At 44.7% G+C, this 6,718-nt stretch overlaps 1 long non-coding RNA gene across 1 annotated transcript; it reads right to left on the bottom strand.

The window, feature by feature from the left end:
• Positions 1-1,460: 1,460 nt before the first annotated feature.
• Positions 1,461-3,681, bottom strand: LOC118162500. The gene is made up of 3 exons (XR_004748483.1): positions 3,385-3,681; positions 3,173-3,271; positions 1,461-1,528 (listed from the first exon to the last, which is right to left on the bottom strand). It is a non-coding gene; the product is annotated as an uncharacterized LOC118162500 (long non-coding RNA).
• Positions 3,682-6,718: the final 3,037 nt, after the last annotated feature.

Below are 6,718 nucleotides of genomic sequence, written 5' to 3' on the forward strand. Positions count from 1 at the left end.
AGCACACACCTGCAGACTCTTTGGCCAGGCTGGCTTCCACTTCCCACCCTAAACCTTGCAACACACATGCTCCTTCTCATTTTGAGTTCCCTGCTTTTCTTTATCGTAGCCTTCTGTCTCATCGTGATCACATATTAACATCTGCAGTCACATCATCTCACCACAAGACCAACTGAAGTTCTGCCTATACCACTCCTCAATTTTCCACTCGTTATATAACAGGCCCCACTTCTTCTCTTGCAATGCAACACATACCAATAGGTGGTGCAAATATAAAGACCAGGGAACAGCAGGATAACATACAAAAAAAACACCTTACCATGATCTGTGTCCCTTGGCACAGGGTTTTGGAGGGGCTTTAATTTTTCCATTACTGTAAGAAGCTCTAGGCAGAAAATAAAAATAAGTTGTCAGACAGTTGCCAGGAATGGGCAGAAGAAGACAGAAACCCCACCATCACCACACTTTTCCCAGCAAAGAACTTGGGTTACTGCAAATTGGCTGCAGCTTCTCCCTTTCTGCTGGCAGAAAATTGACTGTATTGACCTTAGGACCCATCAGGGCTGCGGGAGAGTGGGAGTAACAGCAGAGAACATGTAGTAGATAGCAGAATACGTATTTTGAAATTGTACTACTCATACTGGTCCTGTAATTGTAGGATTATTATATTGTAATAGTAGGATTATTGTAGCTTTATTTAATAATTAGACATGCATTTATAGTAATTCTTCCACTAGACTTCACACTTCAGTTATACCAATAATAAATTCTTGACTTTATACATAAGATGTGTTTCCTTTTTGGCCAATAACAGGATTTTGACCATGAAAGATTTCTGAATTGTTTAGTTCTTTCTGAAATTCTGCATCTGCATGACTTCCTAAGGATATACTTTTGACATCTCCTACATAATTAATAAGAGAAAGACCATCATCACACAGTCTTTTGAAAAAAATCAAGATGTAAACCTTTTTCCTTCTTTTTCATAAAAAGAGTTGAGATACTAATGAGCTTATTTTTGCTTATGTTTAGAGCTCAGGTCTTCAGAAGGATATTCAAAACCCTTTTTGGATAGGACCAGGAAACACAAAAAGTTTCTGTGTTCAGAGACTTATGAAATTTGCAAGACATGCTGACTGTGTACATACATAATTTTATCCTGAAATGTGAAAGATAGAAGTTAACCCTACACTGGCTGCTGAAGTGGAACTCCTTTTAAGATTTCCCCCGTGCACTTTTAAATTATACTGTTTAGGTAAAGCCTACCATTACAGTCTGCAATAAAAATCATTCAAACTAGGTTTTCTCATATTCTGGGCCCTGTTTGTAACTGTCCTAGGAACAAAGTATTCATTCAGTATCCCCATTCCCATGAATAAGAGCACTGAAAAGAAAATGAAACATATGTTTATCATTATCTACAGCAGAAGTTACTTGGATCATAACTAGCATACCTGTATACACACTTTGCATCAGCTGTTTTAGTTGTTACTGTAACATGGGCAATATGACTGATGCTAGCCAATGCCTAGAGAAAGAAAAAGAATCTTTGTAAACCTTGCTCAACATGTCACCGATAGCTGAAGGAGCATGCAAGCTTCAAAGAGCACCACAAAATTCTCATATACCACCTGCAAATAATTAATGAAAGTCCCTGTAAAAAAGTCGCTGGGGTCAGTAAAGCTTTAATGACTTTCAGTGCCTATAAAACCAATCTTTATCCAGGACCTTCTTTTGGCTTTAAGAACTGTATTTAGCAAAATGTCTGTCACCAATGATTTACCAGCCAGTCAAATCTTCCATTGCCTTTCACCTATATGCTCCTGAAGCAAAAATTGAGAAGACAGCTCTTGTTTTACTTAAATAACTTATTACTCCAGAAAGCAAAAAGAATATTGTAGTGGGTTTACGTGACAAGGTTTTGGTAGCAGGGGGCTATAGGGGTGGCTTCTGTGAGAAGAATCCAGAAGCTGTCCCGTGTTAGGTAAGGGCCCCACTGCTGACCAGAGCCGAGCCAATAAGCGATGTTGTTTGTGCCTCTGTGAGAGCATATTTAAGAAAGGGAAACAAAACAAAACAAAACAAACAAACAAACAAAAACACTGCGACACAGCAGTTGGGAGAGTGAGAGGACTGAGAATCAGCCTTGCAGGAGCCAAGGTCAGTGAAGAAGGAGGGGGAGAGGTGCTCCAGGTGCCAGAGCAGAAGTCCCCTAGAGCCTGTGGTGAGGACCATGGTGAAGCAGGCTGTCCCCCTGAAGCCCATGGAATACCATGGTGGAGCAGGGTTCCATGCTGCCGCCCATGGAGGAGACCACAGTGGAGCAGGTGGACCTGCACTGATGAAGACTGCGGCCTGTGGAGGACCCCTGCCGGAGGAGATTCTGGGCTGGACCTGTAGCCTGTGGAGAGGAGCCCATGCAGGAGCAGGTGACCTGGCAGGAGCTGCTGCCCGTGGGGGACCCAGGTTGGAGCAGTTTGCTCCTGAGGGATGGACCCTGTGTTACAGACTCATATCTGTAGCAGTTCCTGAAGAGCTGCTGCCTGTCGGAAGCCCACACCAGATCAGTTTGGCAAGGACTGCATCCCGTGGGAGAGATCCCATGGCACAGGGGAAGAGAGTGACCAAGAAGGAGCAGTGGAGATGAAGAGACTGACCATAACCTCCATTCCCCCGTTCCCCTTCGCTGCTCAGGGGGGGAAGAGGTAGAAGAGGGTGGATGGGCGGAAGGCATTTTTGGTTTCTTTCCTTTGTTTCTCACTTCTCTAGCTTGTTAGTAATAGGCAGTAAATCTTACTACCTTCGTATGCTGAGTCTGTTTTACCTGTCACAATAATTACCGTGTGATCTCCCTGTCCTTATCTCAACCGTTGAGCCCTTGGTATTTTCTCCCCCTTTCCTCTTTGAGGAGGGGGAGTGAGAGAGTAGCCATGGCAGAACTTGGTGGCCCACCTGAGTAAAACCCACCTGTGTCACAAATAAACACATCTTGCTAGGAATCCATCTATTCTTAAAAGACAAAGAAATATATTTTGAACTACATTCACAAGGCAGACTCAGAAATCAGAACCTTCTGTACAGAGTTTTGAGAATGAGCAATTATGTAAACTCTGCACTACAGAAAGGCAACAATAAACAATGAATAATTTCAAAACCTTGCTGAAGAGCTTACCTCACCCCTGAAACCATATGTAGAAATACTAGACAAGTCTTCAAATTATTGTAGTTTACTCGTAGTAAATCTCTCACATACAATGTTGACATCTTCTTTCTGTGTAACAGAGATAAGAAAATAATAATAGCTACTTTCTGTTTCCACTCTTTTCAAGATCAGAAACGTTTATAAATCAACATAAGCATCAGCACAGAGCTATTGATACTCACTCTGATACCACAGCTGTTATCTTGGACCTGGATGACCTTCATACTGTCTTCTTTAACTACTACCTGGATACTTGTAGATTTAGCATCCAAGCTGTGGAAAGCAAAAAAGCATAGAACAGAACAGCTATTCTAGAGAATAAAGAACTATACAAAAGTGGAATTTAAAATTGTTTTTATATAACTGATGTTTCTACTCTAGTTTTCAGTCACATTGGAACTTCTGTTTCAAATGCGTATTTACCACCTTCTTCCTTTTTCTCCTAGCAGCGATGTAAAAGATTCTAACTCACTATTCACAATTCAGATGCTTTCAGGAAGTCCAGAGAGCAAGGAGGGTGCCTAGGCCCAGAACAATCCCTTCTCCACCCCACTCTTGGGGTGCACTGCACTCAGCTGCTACCCTCCACATGCCTGGCTCACTCAGCTCACCACAGCACCCAGGCTGCAGCTCAAACCCAGATGGGCCCCACCTTCAGAGCGACTGCACGGTGCCCTCGCACCCCCAACCCCACAGCTCACCTCACCAGTTGGCTCCCCATTGGACCCCCATCCATCAAGGGGGTGGTGATGTGTATTCAGTGCTGTGGACACAGTGTCAAGGTTGTTCGCTAAATCCACCAAATATGCCAATCAACATAGCACAACTGAAGCACTAGAACAACTCATCAATACAGACCTCCTCACCAAATACGTGACAAAGGAACACACTTTAGTGGACACAATGTCCTAGATAGGGCTCAATGGCTAGGTAGAGATTGGATTTTCCAATTTGCCTACCATCCCCAAGCTGATGGCTTGATGGAAAGAAGGAATGGGATGCTGAAGCAACAATTTAAAAACCAGCACTAAAACTTTATAACATTTGAGTTTTCATCTTACTAAATCTTTTTATTTATTTATTTATTTATTTTTATTATTTCTCTATTCTTAAATGACCAGAATGTTCATAATCAGACATGCAATGATTGTATCACAACACCTACAATACAAAACACAGTGAGGACTCAAATTCTTCCAGATAGTGTCTCTCTGAAAATACTAACCACAGGGAAAATGAAACTGTTTACACCAGAAGATTGAATGGTGGGATTGCAACCTATTAATCTAGATGTGAAAATTCATACAACAACCCCTGAGAATGCATTATGGCTCTGTACTCCACCTTCTCCCCTTATTCTATGTCCTCTGTTCAAAGAGGAGTTCAAGAAGTGTTTGGACAATGCTCTCAGAGATAGGGTGTGATATTGGAGTGGTCCTGGTTGGAGCCAGGAGCTGGACTCAATGATCCTTGTCCGTCTGTTCCTACTCAGGAGATTCTGTGATTCTATGATGTGTTGTTGAGCTATTACAGATACTGCCAGAAAGCAACTTTATCTATAGAGTAGACAGGGAGAGTATAGCACTAATTAATAGTAGCAATGATTAGAAGTAGTAGAATGGTACTAAGTGGCAGTAAAAACCAGTTTACATGACATTCCAGTGAAGCTTCAACCTGTTTAAGAGAGAAACAACAAACAAAATAAAAAGCAACACAAATACTAGAAAGACAAGAGCACATGCAGCATGGGAAGCATCTCAGATGAAAGAAGCTCCATTTTGGATAAAAATCAGGCCTATTTTGTACCACTGAGACATAAGAGGGCGTAGGACAGCACCACTTCAGGTAACCAAGATATGCTGTTCATTTCTACCATGCTTCTGGGACACCTAGTAGCTGAGGATGTTCATGATATTCTTTAAACAACACAATATATAAAGAAATATTGAGGGGAGCAGGTGCCCAATGGAGCATAACAGTCATGTAAATTCCGTAAGTACTGCCATCAGAGTGTGCTTGTCAGAGTTGCTCAAGGCCAGGCAGGATGGGGCCTTGGCCAACCTGATCTAGTGGGTGGCATCCCTGCCTATGGCAGGGGGGCTGACATTAGGTGATCTTTAAGATCCCTTCCAACCCAAACCATTCTTGGAGGCATGTAGCTAGCATTTTTGGAGGCCTGTAGCTAGCAGTGTCCCCCAGGGCTCAGTACTGGGTCCAGGCTTATTCAACTTATTCCTCAATGACCTGGATGATGGAATGGAGTGCACCCTCAGCAAGTTTGCTGAGGACTCAAAGCTTGGAGGAGTGGCTGATACCCCAGAGGGCTGTGCTGCCATTCAGAGGGACCTTGACAGGCTGGAGGGTTGGCCCGAGAGGAAACTCATGAAGTTCAACAAGGGCAAGTGCAGGGTCCTGCACCTTGGAAGGAATAACCCCAAGCGCCACCACAGGCTGGGGGCTGACGTGCTGAAGAGCAGCTCTGCAGAGAGGTACCTAGGAGTCCTGGTGGACAGCAGGCTGCCCATGAGTCAGCAACGTGCCCTTGTGGCCAAGAAGGCCAATGGTGTATCCTGGGCTGCATTTGGAAGAGTGTTGTCAGCAGGTCAAGGGAGGTGATCTTCCCCCTCTACTCAGCCCTGGTGAGGGACATAGAACTACTGGAGCGAGTTCAGAGGAGGGCTACAAAGATGATGAGAGGACTAGAGCACCTGTTGTATGAGGACAGGCTGAGAGAACTACGCCCATTTAGCCTGGAAAAGAGAAGACCTCATTAATGCGTATAAACACCTGAGGGGGGATATCTGCGTATAAATATCTGAGGGGAGGGTCTCAAGAGGGTGGAGCTGGTCTCTTTTCAGTTGTGCCCAGCAACAGGACAAGAAGCAATGGGCACAAACTGAAGTATAGGAGGTTCTGGCTGAATATGAGAGGGCACTTCTTTACTGTGAGGGTGGCAGAGCACTGGCACAGGTTGCCTAGAGAGGTCATGGAGTCTCCTTCTCTGGAGATATTCAAAACCCTCCCAAATGCCATCCTGCACAATGTGCTCTAGGTGATTCTGCTTGGCAAGGGAGTTGGACTAGATGATCTTCAGAGGTCCCTTCCAAACTCGGCCATTCTGTTATTCTGTGGTTCTGTGATGATTCTGTGATGACACCACCACTTCAGGTAACCAAGAGATGCTGTTCGCTTCTACTGTCCTCCTGGGAGGACTGAGGTGCTGAGGACCGGAGGCGCTTGATACCCATTTGATATCAGAGCAGTGTCCTGTAGAAGACAATCACCTCCATGCCAGGACAGAGGTGTGCACCATGAGCCAGCCATGCCAGGAGATGCCAGCAGAGGCACCCAGAGAAGAGACCTGCACCATCTGCTTGAGGCCACTGGCTGACGCAGCTTGTGTGGACCCCTGCAGGTACTCCTCCTTCATGGAGTGCATCCAGCCATGGGCCACCCACAAAGCCACCTGCCCACTCTGCCACCGGCCCATCATTGCCATTGTGAGGCTGGTGCCGC

Source organism: Oxyura jamaicensis, chromosome 2, assembly GCF_011077185.1.
Source record: "Oxyura jamaicensis isolate SHBP4307 breed ruddy duck chromosome 2, BPBGC_Ojam_1.0, whole genome shotgun sequence".
NCBI classification, from domain to species: domain Eukaryota; kingdom Metazoa; phylum Chordata; class Aves; order Anseriformes; family Anatidae; genus Oxyura; species Oxyura jamaicensis.